Here is a 15,266-nt window from a genome sequence, read left to right on the forward strand (position 1 = left end):
CATGCAATTTTCCTGGCAAGAATACTAGAGTGGGTGCCCTGCCCTCCTGCAGGGTATCTTCCCAACCCAGGGATTGAACCCTCGTCTCTTACTTCTCCTGCATTGGCAGGCGGGTTCTTTATCACTGCTGTCACCTGGGAAGCCCCACCCATTCCAAAATGCAGAAAAATGCTCAGAGCAGCCAGGACTCCGGATTCCACCATTTGGCTTCAGGGTACACAGGGCTTTGCAGCCACACATGACATGTGTTATGCTCCCTAACTCCAAATTCTAAACCAGTAAACACACCAAAAGAAAATCAGTCCTGAATATTCATTGGAAGGATTAATGCTGAAGCTGAAACTCCAATACTTTGGCCACCTGATGCGAAGAACCAACTCATTGGAAAAGACCCTGATGCTGGGAAAGATTGAAGGTGGGAGAAGGGGACGACAGAGGATGAGATGGTTGGATGGCATCACTGACTCAATGGACATGAGTTTGAGTAAGCTCCAAGAGTTGGTGATGGACAGGGAAGCCGAGCATGCTGCAGTCCGTGGGGCCGCAAAGAGTCAGACACGACTGATCAACTGAACTGAACTGAAACACACACACACACACAAAAATCGGGACATATTTAAGAAAAACAATGCTAGTATTTACAATAAGGTTCCAAATACTGGGAAAGAGTTGAACATTTACTGAGTTCCTCCCATATGGTAGAACTTTATATCTATTCTCTTGTTTAACATTCAAAATTATCTCATAAACTAAATACCACCATTTTCCAGATTCCCAAAAAGGCTCAGAGATGTTGATTAGCTTGTCTAAGGTCACACAGCTGGAAGGTGGCCAGTTAGAATGAGAACCTTCTTCCGGTTGACCTCAAACCTGGATCTTTCAGCTTTATATGCCACCCAAATTCCCAACAAAGAGGAAGATTATCCAAACATTTCTTCCCTTCAATTTTTTTTAAAGTTCAGTAAAAATCTTAACCTTTTAAGAACTTACCCTCTCCCAGCAAACATTTGCTTACACAGGCACGCACATACACAGATAGAAAATTAAGATTCATGATAGAGCCTCAAATCTGACTTTGCCTGATGATTTAATCAATTCTAAAGAAAATCAGTCCTGAATATTCATTGGAAGGACTGATGCTGAAGCTGAAGCTCCAATCCTTTGGCCACCTGGTGCAAAGAACTGACTCATTGGAAAAGACCCTGATGCTAGGAAAGATTGAGGGCAGGAGGAGAAGGGGACGACAGAGGATGAGATGGTTGGATGGCATCACCAGCTTGATGGACATCAGTTTGAACGAGCTCCAGGAGTTGGTGATGGACAGGGAAGCTTGGGGTGCTGCAGTCCACGGGGTCTCAAAGAGTCAGACATGACTGAGGGACTGAACTTCTAAAAAAAAAATTTATTGAGGTAAACAATAAAGGTGTAAATATCTATACAATTTGATGACTTTGGAGGTAAGTATATATTGTGAAACCATCACCACTATCTACGCCATTAGCATATCCATCACCTCCAAAAGTTTCCTCCTACATCTTTTTTTTTTTTTAATGATTAATTTTAAGAGCACAGGAAGCCTTAGATCCTCACAGGCCTCCCCTGACGTCTGTGGGGGCCTGGATGCATGTGAAAATGAGAGTCTGTGATCTGATGTCCCTTCTCTGCCTGCTCCCTCTGCCCCAGCTCCCGCCCTCCCCCGCCGTAGGGTCTGCAGGACACGCCCCAGCCATGCCAACATCCACACATGTGGTGCTTCCCTGGGTCTTTTGTTGACCACCCACAGTTCTAGAGGTACATACAACAGATCTTGCTGGGAAAACAGACCCAGGAAAGTGACTCTTGGACCCAAGAAGCAGGTTTGGGGCGTTGGGGCAGAGGATTCCCCCGTTCTGGTACCTGGAATTTGGTCTAGGCCAGCAGGTGCAGGGGCTATATAAGGCACACCCCCTTGGCCACATGGGGATGGATGCAGCTGGCAGAAGGCCAGGGCAGGGTCTCATCTCCTGGGGTCTAAGAGAGAGGCACTGGTCCCAGTGACAGATTCCTGGGAGCTCTACGAAGACCTTCTCTCTCACCTCCTCACATACTCTCTGTTGCCTCTGGCCTAAATTTAAAAGGCTCTTCCAGGAACTTCCCTGGTGGTCCAGTGGTTAAGAACCCACCTTGCAATATAAAGGACATAGGTTTGATCCCTGGTTGGGAACAAAGATCCCACCTGTCAAGGAACACCTCAGCCCACTCACCACAACTACGGAGCTGCAACTAGAGAGTCCATGTGCCATGGCGAAAGATCCCACACAACACAATGAAGATGGCACGTGCTGCAGCTGAGACCCACGCACGCAAGTAAGCAAATAGATATTTAAATGCTCTTCCAATGACCTGATCTATAATTAGCATTATCCCTGAGTGTCAGGAATGAGCCTGAGTGGAAAAGGCAGAATAAACAGAAATATAAGCAAATGACTGCAGTCCAGTGCAGAAGGGAGTCTGTCAGGGAGAGGAAGGAAGGATCAGGGCAGACTTCACAGAAGAGGCGGCCTCAGAAGACCACCCGTGCTATGTGCATGCTGCGTGCTAAGTCACTTCAGTTGTCCCCGACTCTGGGACTCCATGCACTGTATGTAGCCCGCCAAGCTCCTCTGTCCATGGGATTCTCCAGGCAAGAATACTGGAGTGGATTGCCATTTCCTACTCCAGGGGATCGTCCCAACCCAGGGATCAAAACTGTGTCTCCTATGTCTCCTGCATTGCAGGTAAATTCTTTACCACTGAGCCACCAGGGAAGACTGTTAGCAATCTATTACTTGTCTCTACGGACGGCTTCTCCAGGGTTTAAATACAGTTGTCAGGGTGATGGACTGGAAGTTTCCTGGATCCCGGGATAAGCACAGCTCCACAACTGCCTTAGATGGAACAGAGAAACACCCCTCACTTTCTTCTGAGTTATCTGCTGCACCTTTCATCTGTGTCAGGCTCAGGACTCCTTTGGCCAATCACATGCAACAAAAGTGCCACTCTGAGGCCTCCACGGCTGTGTCATAATAGGCCGTGCTGCTCGTCTTTTTCTGCAGGACACTTGCAGTTGGAACCTGGTGGCACTAGTGGTGAAGAACCCGCCTGCCAGTGTAGGAGACATAAGAGACCCTGGGTCAGGAAGAGCTCCTGGAGAAGGAAACAGCAACCCACTCCAGTTTTCTTGCCTGGAGAATCCCATGGACAGAGGAGCCTGGAGGGTTACAGACCATGGGGTCCCACAGGGTCGAACACAACCAAAGCGACTGAGCACACTCACACATGGCCAGCTAAGAAGTCCGTCTGCCCTGAGGACACTGTGCTGGAGAAGCCACAGGTAGACCCTCCAGGTGAAAGACCCAGCTGAGCCTGCCTGGCAGCCGTCTCAGCCCAAACAGGTGAAGCCATATTGGGAGCGAATCCTCCAACCTGAGCCACCTGCTTCTTCCCAGCTGAGGCCCCAGACACCTCGATGCGGACAAGAGCCACCCTTACCTTGGCTGTCCTGAATTCCTGACCCACAGAATCGTATACTCTCTAAGTTTTAGGGTGGTTTTGTTACACGGCAATGGATGACCAGAATAACATTCTGAAACCATTCTGGATAAATAAGGAGGTCTGACAGACAGGACCTCACCAGCCCATAGGACACCTCCAGATGCTAAGAAACACAGCTGCATCCTCTGAAGGTGGACCCACCCCACGCCTGGCACAGGGCTTGGCCTGCAGAATCCAAGCTGGATCTCACAGCCAGGTAGCTCTGCTGACCAGAGACACTTTCTTCTCTTCTGTTGGCATCCACATGAGCCGAGCTGACAGGAAGGAAGGCATTTTCTCAAAACTCAGATAATTGCCCCATAGTCTCCTTGAGCATCTCCCAGGATTTGGGGAAGCCCCCTGTCCTCAGCCCTTGCTAGCTCTGCCTCAGTGAGTCATCTCAACATGTAAAAATTCATCACACATACACACGCCTCCTTTGGGCTGCCTTTTCCCTTTTCTCATTAAAAAAAAAAAAAAAAAACTCCACCCAACCCTGATCTGATCTGAGATCTTCAGGCTATCTTGAGGTAATTCATCTTGCCTCTTCAAACACTCTCCCTCACTCTGGTGGCAGCCAGCCAAGCCCATCTCCCTTCATTCTCAAAGGAAGCCTGGCCCCGAGCAGAGGACTGTTTGGTTTCTGAGATTTTCATTAAAAAAAAAAAGCCTCTTCTGCAGCGTTTCTGAGGAAGGCTGCAGGCAAGAACTGAAGGGTGGAGGAAGCGGGGTGCAGATCACATTGGGTCATGGGAACTGCAGGGGTTGGGAATGCTATTTCAGCCCTGTGGTTGAAAGGCCCCCAGCTCTGGATTCCTGGCTCTCGGTGCGGAGGTCTTTTCCCCTTTGGTCTAACTGGCAGCTGCAAGTTCAGTACGGGCAGCTGTCAAGAGGTCTGCAGACTTTATACCTCACCTTATGCAAGCCTGGAAGACAAGAGTCAGGCTTTCTGTGGAAGGTTGAGGAGGGATGGTCCATACAGCCTGTGGATTCGGGCAGCCTCCTTCACCGGGACGCTGTCAGTTAAAGGCGATTTGCCTTTCTCGAGGAAGGAGACCCACCTCTCCTGAATCCCCACTCTGTGTGCTTTGCCTATGTTGGGTCATTTATCCTTACAACAGCGCTACAGATTGGTAAGATCATCGCCACTTGTCAGCTGAGGCAAGAGAGGCCCAGAGAGGCTAAGTAACTTGCCCAAAGTCACACAGCTAGAGACATTAGGAGCCAGGGTTCAATCCAAGGTCGGACCACCTCCAGGCATTTGCCCCTCCCTTGTTCCTTTGCCCCTCCGTCTCTCTCCCTCCCTCCCTCCCTTGCACACTCTCTCTCTCCACTTCTTTTGAGGAAACCATAGAGTAAGTACTTCTGCTTAACCTATATAGGGTGAGACTACTACGGTTTCACCTGTGGGTTCGAGGGAGAGCTTACCTAGTGCATGGAAAACACAATCCAACTTCAAACTTGTTTAAAGACCTTTGGAGAATATTCCTGTTTGGGGCCTTGAACCTGGACTGGGGCTCGGGAAGGGACCTTTGTCCTTGGTCAGAGTCAGTCTTCATTCGGCCCATTCTTACTGAGTTCCTGCTGGGCACCAGGCATCATATTAGACACCCACAGTGGAGCACAGCGCAGTCCTCCGGGAGCTCCCAGTGGGAGGAATGGGGAGGAAGGCGGCGGCATGGAGACCGCGGTCTGAGCGGAATGAAATAGATACCAGAAGAGGGGCACAGTGGAAGGAGAGGTCAGTCCTGTCAGAAGGCTCCTCACGGACCAGGCTGGAACCTGACGTTGTCCTGGGCAGGGTCTGAATACACGTCAGAGGCAGATTCACTCGGACCGGCTTCCAGGAACTTGATACACAGCGAGAACTACGTTGATAAAAGCAGGCATCCGGCAGGAAGTACCCATCAGCAGATCAATGAAAGCGTTCCCTTTGCCTGACAATGCGCCCACAGGAAGCCACTTTATCAGAAAGTTACTTGCACAAATGGAGTCCACAAAGGGCACCTGGCGGATATTAAGACATCTATTTCAGCCCAGGTAGCTTGAAGCCATCTCTGACCCTAAAAGGAAAGTCTTCTGCAGGAAACATTCACCATCACCTTTGCTCTGGTAAAACTCTCTCCACCCTTAGAATAAAGATGAGGTATTATTATTAAAGCAAAGCTCTAGTGCTCTACCAAAGATCGCCCGAAAGCAGCAGCGTGAAGAACACATAGACTGTCTCCCCTCTGACTTTCCGAGGTGACCGTTCTGGACTGACAGATTTTAGGGGCCCAGGTTCCCTCCATGTTGGGTCTCTAGCACGTCATCCACGTGATCAAGGCCAGGTCCCAGCCAACACCAGGTCCCCTCTGGCTGGCAGGGGAGGAGCCGGTGAAGGAGCCAAACCCCTTCAGCCTGGAGATGGCCGGTGTCCTGCACTCATATTCATTCCCATGTCTTTTGGTAGAACTTGGTCACATGGTCCCACCCAACTTCAGGGGAAGCCGGGAAATAAAATATGTCCCACCGTGAGCGCAGAGAGGTGGAGAGAGGAGGTGTAGGTGGAACCCTAACTATCTCTGCTTCAAATGGCAGTTAGGGTGGTTTCCAGGTGTAACCAAAACCTTAACTTAAGCCAGCTTCAACCCACAGGACAGCTTTGGGCTGACTTTAGGGCTGGCTGATACACCACCTCAACCCTGTAGAGTTCCCAGTACCCACCCTGGGCACCCCCAGGCCTGGGTATCACATTCTAACATGACAGTTTTCAAAGGAAGAAGAGAGCATCTCTCCCTGTGTTCTGCCTTAGGTGAGAAGAGAGTTTCACCAGAGACTCCACTCTACCTCCAGCGAGTATCCATCCATATACCATTGACTTGAATTGGGCCACGTGCCCGTTTTGGAACAATGACTGCTGTTAGAGGCTGAACTGCGGCCTCCCACCGCCTCCCCACCCCCCTTCACATACTGAAGTCCTCAATCCCCAGTACCTAAGACTGTAACCATATTTGGAGATGGGGCCTTAAAAAAGGCAGTATTTTACTTTTATTTATTCATTGGCCGCACTGAGTCTTCACTGCTGCATGAGGGACTCTTTCCAGATGCAGTGAGTGGGGGCTACTCTCTAGCTGTGGCGCAAGGGCTTTTCACTGCAGTGACTTCTCATGGTGCAGAGCGCAGGATCTAGTGCACGGGCTTCAGTAGTTGTGGCTCACAGGCTTAGTTGCTCCTCAGCACAGGGAATCTTTCCAGACCAGGGATTGACCTTCTCTCCTCTGCATTGGAAGGTGAATTCTTAACCACTGGACCACTAGCAACGTCCTTAAAAGAGGTAATTAAGTGCAAATGAGGTTCTGTGGGTGGGCCCTAATCCAATATGCCTGATGTCCTTTTAAGAAAAGATTAGGACACAGATAACACACATTCCAAGGGATGACCATGTGCAGACACAGTGGCCATGCACAGGACAAGGAGAAAGGTCTCAAAACAAACCAAACTTGCCAACACCTTGAACTTGGACTCTGAACTCCAGAACAGTGAGAAAATAAGATTCTGTCATTTAAACTACCCCGTCTGTGGTGTTTTGTCAAGTAGCCCTAGCTAGCTGGTACAGCTGGCAATCAGAATGGATCAATCTGGTCCACTCCTGGGACGCAGTCGGTGTGAGACGCAGCTCGTGGGAGAGGGGGGGTCTGGGTTCTGGAGAAGAAAGTTGATGGGAGGATGCTGGGCGCTCGCGGGACAACGCCTGTGTTGGATGCCAAGGTTGCCCTCCTCCCCCGCGGCTGCGGCTTGACCCCTCTTCTCAGACCAGCTCCCTTTCTGTGCACACCAGCCCCCTGCCGATTTTCTCCGACAGACATCAGTACAATCGCTCGTTAGACTTCTGCTTCCCCCTTATCATCACTCTCCAGTTCTCTTTCTAACAGCTGCTCCAGTCGATTTTGCTAGGAGTTTGGCAGGCTGGGGTGGGGAGGGTGTCTCCCAGCTCCTCTCCCACGTGGCTATGCTCTGCCACCTGGTTCCCTCCACTGAAGACCAGTCCTACTTTTACTCTACAACAGCCTCACGTCCCAGTTGTTGGGGGACACAGGGATGCTGGTGAATGTTTAACAACCTGTTTAGTGTTGCTGTATTTGCCAATTTCCGTGGTGTGAATACCCACCGTGGTCCATTCTAAAGGACCCACAAGAGGCCACTGAGCACAGAATTGGGAAGAGATGGCGCACAGTGGCAACCCCAGTCCAGTGGTACCCAGGGAGACCTCCCTGTCACCTTCAGGGAGGACAATAAGGAGTCCTGGTATCATCCGGGTGTCAATCCTTGATGATTGGAAAACATCTCCTGGGGCAGGAGAGGGTTAAAAACGTTTTATGAGCCCCTGTGGGAACCTGCGAGCCTGAGGAGGGCATGAGAAAATCCTGAGGGTGCCTGGTGCCGTGTCCTGCAAGGGCTCCCTCCCTCTATGTTCCCAGGCTGCGAGGATGAATGCCACCGTAGAGAATAAAGTGGAAGTAGGGCTCAGCCAGGCTTGAGTGCCCAGGACTGTCACTGCCCGCCCCTGGGGAGGCCCCTTCCCCCACTCACCTCTGTACAATTGCTTCCTCTGTTCCCCAGCTCCGCTTCCCTCAGGGTCCCATGCAAACCAGACTCGTGATAAAGGCCACCATTGATGGGCACTTCCTCTGCACCAGGCACTGGGCCGGGCCCTCCAGACCCATTTTCTCATCGAATTCATAGCACCACCCCCACAGACTTGGTAGGCTTAGTCCTGTCCCCAAAATGAGGTTCACAGAGGTCAGAGGAATGATCTCAAGGTCATGGCGGCAGAGCCGAGGTGAGTGAAAAGCGGTGGGTTTTCTATGGTGCTTCTGGGGTCAAACAGGCCAGGCCGAGTCATAGAGTAATACTGACAACAACGATGGCTAGAGCTTACCGAGGACTTCATTTCAAGAGTGCACATACGCACTGACTTCACCGTGCGATCGAGGTGAATTAGGGCTCCCATTCTGCAGATAAGGAACCCAAGGCCCAGAGAGGGTGTGTGGCTTGCCCTGTGTCACAGCTGGTTAGTGGCTGGGCAGGACTTTGGACTCTTTGGAGTAGGGTGGGGCGGGGGCTGCCGCCCAGTCCATCTGTGTTCCCTGCTCCCCAGGCCAGCTTTGGTTCTCATGATATCCCTCCCAGAGGACCAGCATTTTCCTGGGGGTATTTGGGCTCGATCCAAGGTCTGGCAGGCACTGTCTGGGTGGGGGGAAAAGAAGTACCTATCCTTCCCCCTGGTGTCTGACCTCCAGCTGGCTGAGCCAGCACCTGGGCGGGGAAGAGGGTAGAATGGCGCTATTCAGAGAGTTTTCCTGATGCAATAACTGATTGCAAAACCTTTGCCATCCCTGAGCATTTTATGAAGGGTGGTAATTTTGCACAGCAGCAGGAAACCCCAAACTCACCCAGCTGCCAGAACAAGGCACTGCAGGTCAAATGCCAGTTCAGGAATACAGTAACCCTGAGGCTGGGGTGTTAGAGAAACACCAACCAGAACACCACCAATAACCACGCAGTGGATCCAATTCTTCCAGCACTCCTAATCACGTTTGATCAACAAAGTTCACTCAGGTGGGTGGGGCAAACCCAAGTCTCAATTTACTGCCAACAATATGTGTTCACTCAAGGTCAGCAGATGTGGACAGGACAGAAGTAAGACTCAGACCTGACCTCCAGACTCTAGCTGTAGTGCTCATTTCTCCATAGTTGGGGACGATGGGTGATGCTTTCAGGAGAGTTCAGAGGCAAACAGAGGTGTCAGGGTGAGAGCAAGTACAGGAAGCTGTAGCCAGACTGACCCAAGTGCAAATCTTGGCTCTGCAAATCAGGCAGATTACTTAACCTCTCTGAACCTTACTTTCCTCCTCTGTGGGTGAGAGAGGGTTGTGGTTAAGGGTTTGAGCTGTGGAGTCAGAGTGCCTGGATTTTAATCCTGGTTGCGCTATTTATGACTTCCCTGGTGGCTCAGATGGTAAAGCATCTGCCTACAATGCAGGAGACCCAGGTTCAATCCCAGGGTCGGGAAGCTCCTGGAGAAGGAAATAGCAACCGACTCCAGTACTCTTGCCTGGAAAATCCCATAGACAGAGGAGCCTGGTAGGCTGAAGTCCATGGGGTTGCAAAGAGTTGGACACAACTGAGTGTAACCTGTGTGAATTTGGACAAGTCACTTAACCTCTCTGTGTTCATTTCCTTGTCTGTCAAATGAACATTTTTAAACCCACCTTGAGGATTTGCTTAGCTAATACTAGTGAGGCTCTTAGCACAGGCCCAGGTTATGGAAAGCAGTCAAAAATAATGAGCCATTATTGTTATCTACAAGATGGAGAAGAAAAGAGCTTTTGGGATGGAAGGAGATAACCCATTCCTGGTGTATGTGTGTGTGGTATGTGTGTGGGGAGGTGTTTGAAAGGAAGTGCATTCTTCACAGATGGAACTGGGGCCTTCTAGAAAGGAAGAAGAAACAGAAGAATGGGACCTGGGCCGGCCCTGGGCCTGCTTTGAGATGTTTCCTGCTGAACAACCACCTGGTCTTCACCTCTGTGTTTCATCGACTCCTTGCTGTGAATCAAGCGCGGCCTCTTTCCAGCCACTCCCCAGTCCCAGCAACAAATCCTTTGAGAGAACAACCTCAGGCCGGAAATCTTCCTGCCCAGAGCAGTGAAAGGGCCCAAATGTAAATATATGCAGGCCTCAGAGTTTCACAACTGCCCTGAGTCACTTCTCTTCACAGAAAACAGGGCCAAGGCATAAGAGTTCCCAATCTTATCAGTGAGGCTGAACCCAGGTGTCTTTCAGACTTTTTTCATTTGGTCATTTCCAAGTTCTCTCTATTGGAAGGAGGTTCTCTGGATGTTTATGCTGATGGCAAAAAGGAAATAGAACACAGCTGGGACCCAGGTTTCAAATTTCCCCCATGAAACATGATTTCTGTCTTAATTCTTAATTATCTCTGACCCTTTCCCAGCTGCCTCAGAGGCCTGGCACCTTGCCATGTATTAGTTAGACGCTCTTTCGTTTGCAAGTAGCTAGAATTATGGTATTACATAAATAGGAGGAGTTATTTTCTCACATAAAAAGAAATTCAAAATTGAATAAGGACTGTTGTTATTTTGGCAGCTCAGTGATGTCAAAGCCAGACACACCATGATTCTGCTGGTCTTTTCGTCACGTTGCAAGACGGTTGCTGCGGCTCCAGATGTCACGTCTGCCCTCAAGGCTGAAAAAGGAGGGAAGAGCACAAATTAGTGGCACTATTGGTGTTGAATATTTCTTTATCAGTCATTTATTGTTGCTTAAAATACCGTCGTAAAACTTAGTGGCTCAAAACAACAATTATTTATTGGTTCATGTTTCTTGGCATCAGAGTTTGGGCTGGGATCAGCTGGCAGTTCTTCCACTGGTCTAATGGGTTCACTCAGCGACAGCAGTTGGTGGCTCAGTAGGCGCTATATTGTCCAAGAGAGTCTAAGTTGTGTATTGCGTATCTGGTATTTGCTGCTGGCTTTTAAGATGTGATGACAGAAGCAGAGGTCAGAGTGATGCCATTGCTAGAAGGGGACCACTACCCAAGGACTGTAGGTAGCCTCTGCCAGCTGGAAAAGGCAAGAAGTGGACTCCTTCCCTGAAACTTTCAGAAAGATCAAACTCTGCCAATACCTTGATTTTACCCCAGTAAGACCAGTTTTGGACTTCAGACATCAGGAACTATAAGAGAATAAATGTGCTATGCCACTTATTGCAGCAGCAATAAGAAACTATCTCCCTCCATTGCTCTCTCATTCTCTAAGGTAGAGGTTAGCCAACTATGGCCTCGTTGCCTGATTTTGTAAATAACTTGTATTGGAACATACATGTCCTTCCCTATTATCTATGTCTGCTTTCACGCTGCAGCAGCACAGGAACTGTGATGGAGACTGAATGGCCCACAAAGTCTAAAATATTTACTATCTGGCCCTTTGTAAGAATAGCTTGCCAGCCCCTGCCTGCTCTAAGAGGCTGGCTGAGGCTTCCTTGCATGTTGGTTTCAGGATAGCAAGAGTACAAGAATTTGCTTCAAAGTTCTGGGAAAGAGCCAACAGTTTCAAAGCCTCCTTTTATCAGGAAAGCAAAGCCTTCCCACCGATTCCCAACCAGACATCCTTTCAATTTCATTGGCTAGAACCCAGTTACATGGCCACTCCCAGCCACTGGGGGAGCTGGGAAAGCAGGAACAGGATTCTCATGATTGGCTTAGGCTACTGGTGATCCGGGGTCATAGTCATACTTTTTGCATTTTCAAACTGGCATGGGGAACAAGTGAAAACAGTGACACTATTTTGGGGGGCTCCAAAATCACTGCAGATGGTGACTGCAGCCATGAAATTAAAAGACACTTTTTCCTTGGAAGAAGACCTATGACAAACCTAGACAGTGCATTAAAGAGCAGAGTCATCCCTTTGCCAACAAAGGTCTGTATAGTCAAAGCCATGGTTTTTCCACTATGGAAAAACCATGTATGGATGTGAGAGTTGGACCATAAAGAAAGCTGAGTGCCGAAGAATTGATGCTTTTGAACCGTGGTGCTGGAGAAGGCTCTTGACAGTCCCTTGGACTGCAAGGAGATCAAACCGGTCAATCCTAAAGGAAATCAGTCCTGACTATTCATTGGAAGGACTGATACTGAAGCTGAAGCTCCAGTACTTTAGCAGCCTGATACAAAGAGCCAACTCATTGGAAAAGATCCTGATGCTGGGAAAGATTGAGGGCACGAGGAGAAGGGGCTGACAGAGGATGAGATGGTTGAATGGCATCACCAATTCAGTGAACATAAGTTTGAGCACGTTCTGGGAGACCGTGAAGGACAGGAAAGACTGCATGCTGCAGTCCATGGGCTCTCAAAGAGTTGAACATGGCTTAGTGACTGAATAACATCAAGAATGGCAATCCTCTACTTGGCAGGTGTGTTCCATTAACAAGGAAAGGAAAAGGGATTTAAAGAGGCAGTTAGCAAAGTTTGCCCTTGATGTGTTGTCTGGGTGGCTCTGAACTTCTTGAATTTATTCATTCAACAAATAAACATCCAAATATCAAAATCAGCTATGTGCCCATTTCTGGACAAGGTTGGGGGAGGGAAGGGCTATAATTTCTGTCCTCAAGGAGTCTGCAAGACCCTGGAGAAACTCTTCCCAATAAACAAGAGAAGGTGTGTACAAAGATTTTTCACTAAAGACCTATTTTCAAAGGGAGTTAGTAGAAGCAAGAGTGCCTCCATCAGGAGTGGATAAAGAAACTCTAGTTATATGATGGGCATGTTTATAGCAACTAAAATAAATGAACTAAGTCCTCACATATCAACCCAAATAATTCACCAACGCCTCTTAAGTAAAAAAAAAAAGGCAGAATGCCAAGTAATGTGTGCTCAATTCATTGATGTGAATTACAAAACATAAAACAATGGTATAAATTGCTTATAGATAAATACTGTCTTTTCATACTGTTCATGGGGTTCTCAAGGCAAGAATACTGAAGTGGTTTGCCATTCCCTTCTCCAGAGGACCACGTTTTGTCAGAACTCTCCACCATGACCCGTCTGTCTTGGGTGGCCCTACACGGCATGGCCTATAGTTTTAAGTTATTTTCATGAGTTTGAGTAAACTTCCGGGGTTGGTGATGGACAGAGAGGCCTGGTGTGCTGGGATCGCAAAGAGCCAGACACGACTGAGTGACTAAACTGAACTGAAATACTAAAGAAGATAAACATAGGGGAAGAGGGAAGGGGTATATAGCTGAAACTCTAATAATTTATTTCCTTAAAGCATAGATAAAGGATTAAAATAAACAATAAATTTAAATAACAAGGCAAAATAAAATCTGAAAAGGTTTTTTTAAAAAGTGGAAAGACATACAGATGGCAAACAGGAACATGAAAAGATGCTCAGCATCACTAAAGATCAGGGAAATGCAAATCAAAACCACAATGAGATACCACCCCACACCTGTCAGAATGACGACTATCAAAAGAACAACAAATACCAAGTGCTGGGACTCATGTGAGGAAAAGGGAGCCCTGGTAATGTAACCGAGAAGGGCACGGCAGCCCACTCCAGTGTTCTTGCCTGGAGAAGCCCAGGGACGGGGGAGCCTGCTGGGCTGCCGTCTATGGGGTCGCAGAGTCGTACACGACTGAAGCGACTTAGCAGCAGAAGCAGTAATGTAATGTGGGAATGTAAGTTGGTGTAGCTGCAATGAAAAACAGTATGGAGATTCCTCAAAAATTTAAAAATAAAACTGCTATACAATCCAGCAATCCCACCTTTGGGTATTTATCTGAAGAAAATGAAAACACTATTTCCTAAAGATATATGCACCCCTATCTTCATTGCAGCATTCTTTACAATAGCAAAGATACAGGAGCAACCTAGATAGATCTGTCAATAGATAGGTGGGTAAAGAGGATGTCGTATGTACATGCAATGGAATATCAACCATAAAAAAGAGTAACATCTTGCCATTAATGACAACGTAGTTTGACCTGGAGGATATTATGTTGAGTGAAATAAGTCAAGTAAAGATAAATACTGTATGATTTCACTTACACATGAAATCTGAGAAACAAAACATATGAACAAACGTAATTAAACAGAAACAGTCATAGATACTGAGAACAAACAGGTGGTTGCCAGAGGAGTGTGGGATGGGGGAGTGAGAAATAGGTGAGGGAGATTAGAAGGTACAAACTTTCAGTCACAAAATAAATGAGTCACAGATATGAAATGTACAGTGGGGGATTATATTCAATAACAATGTAAGATTTTGTATGGTGGCAGATGACAACTAGACTTAACCATGGTGATAATTTTGAAATGTATAGAAATATTGAATCACTATGCTGTGTACCCGGAGAAGGAAATGGCAACCCACTCCAGTGTTCTTGCCTGGAGAATCCCAGGAACGGGGGAGCCTGGTGGGCTGCCATCTGTGGGGTCACACAGAGTCGGACACGACTGAAGCGACTTAGCAGCAGCAGCAGCAGCAGCATGCTGTGTTCCAGGAGCTAACATAGTGTCATTGGTCAGTTGTACTTCAAAAACAAACAAACTCGGTTACAGAAAGAAAAAAATACCAGACTTGTCAGTCCTGGAGGCGGAAGGTGGGGGAGGGGGAATTGGATGAAGGTGGTCAAAAGGTATAAACTTGCAGCTGTAAGATAAATAAGAACTAGGGATATAATGTACAACCTGATAAATGTAACTAACACTGCTGTACATTATAATTGAAAACTGTTGAGGGAGTAAATCCTAAGAGTTCTCATCACAAGGAAAAAAATCTTTTCTCTCTATTTGATGTTAAATGTATATGAGATGATAAGTGTTCACTAAACCCATTGTAGTAATTATTCCTTGATGTATGTCAGTAGAATCATTATGTTATAGGCCTCAGACTTATACAGTGCTGTATGTCAATGATGTCTCAATAAAACAGGAAGAAAAAAATAAACAAAATTTTAAATTTTTAAAAGAAAATTAAAAAAATAAAAACCTAAATTATTTAAGAAAAAAAAAATTACCGGGATTTCAAAGGGACAGCTCCAATGACTATGAGGGTTTCTGGGTTTGGGTTTTTGAATTTTCTTTGTTTTCTGTCATTTCATTGAAGATTGAAGCTGGAGTTCAATTTCTCCACCAACACTAAAGTAGGGAAAA

At 47.6% G+C, this 15,266-nt stretch overlaps 1 long non-coding RNA gene across 2 annotated transcripts; it reads right to left on the reverse strand.

Annotated features, from left to right (window-relative positions):
* Positions 1-674: 674 nt before the first annotated feature.
* LOC129627192 (uncharacterized) lies at positions 675-8,591 on the reverse strand. Of its 2 annotated transcripts, XR_008702471.1 has the most exons (5): positions 8,474-8,591; positions 8,125-8,308; positions 6,581-6,858; positions 4,981-5,559; positions 675-1,389 (listed from the first exon to the last, which is right to left on the reverse strand). It is a non-coding gene; the product is annotated as an uncharacterized LOC129627192 (long non-coding RNA). The 2 variants fall into 2 exon arrangements; XR_008702470.1 differs by lacking the exon at positions 8,474-8,591 and having other exon boundaries at positions 8,125-8,463.
* Positions 8,592-15,266: the final 6,675 nt, after the last annotated feature.

This window comes from Bubalus kerabau, chromosome 14, assembly GCF_029407905.1.
Source record: "Bubalus kerabau isolate K-KA32 ecotype Philippines breed swamp buffalo chromosome 14, PCC_UOA_SB_1v2, whole genome shotgun sequence".
Taxonomy (NCBI): domain Eukaryota; kingdom Metazoa; phylum Chordata; class Mammalia; order Artiodactyla; family Bovidae; genus Bubalus; species Bubalus kerabau.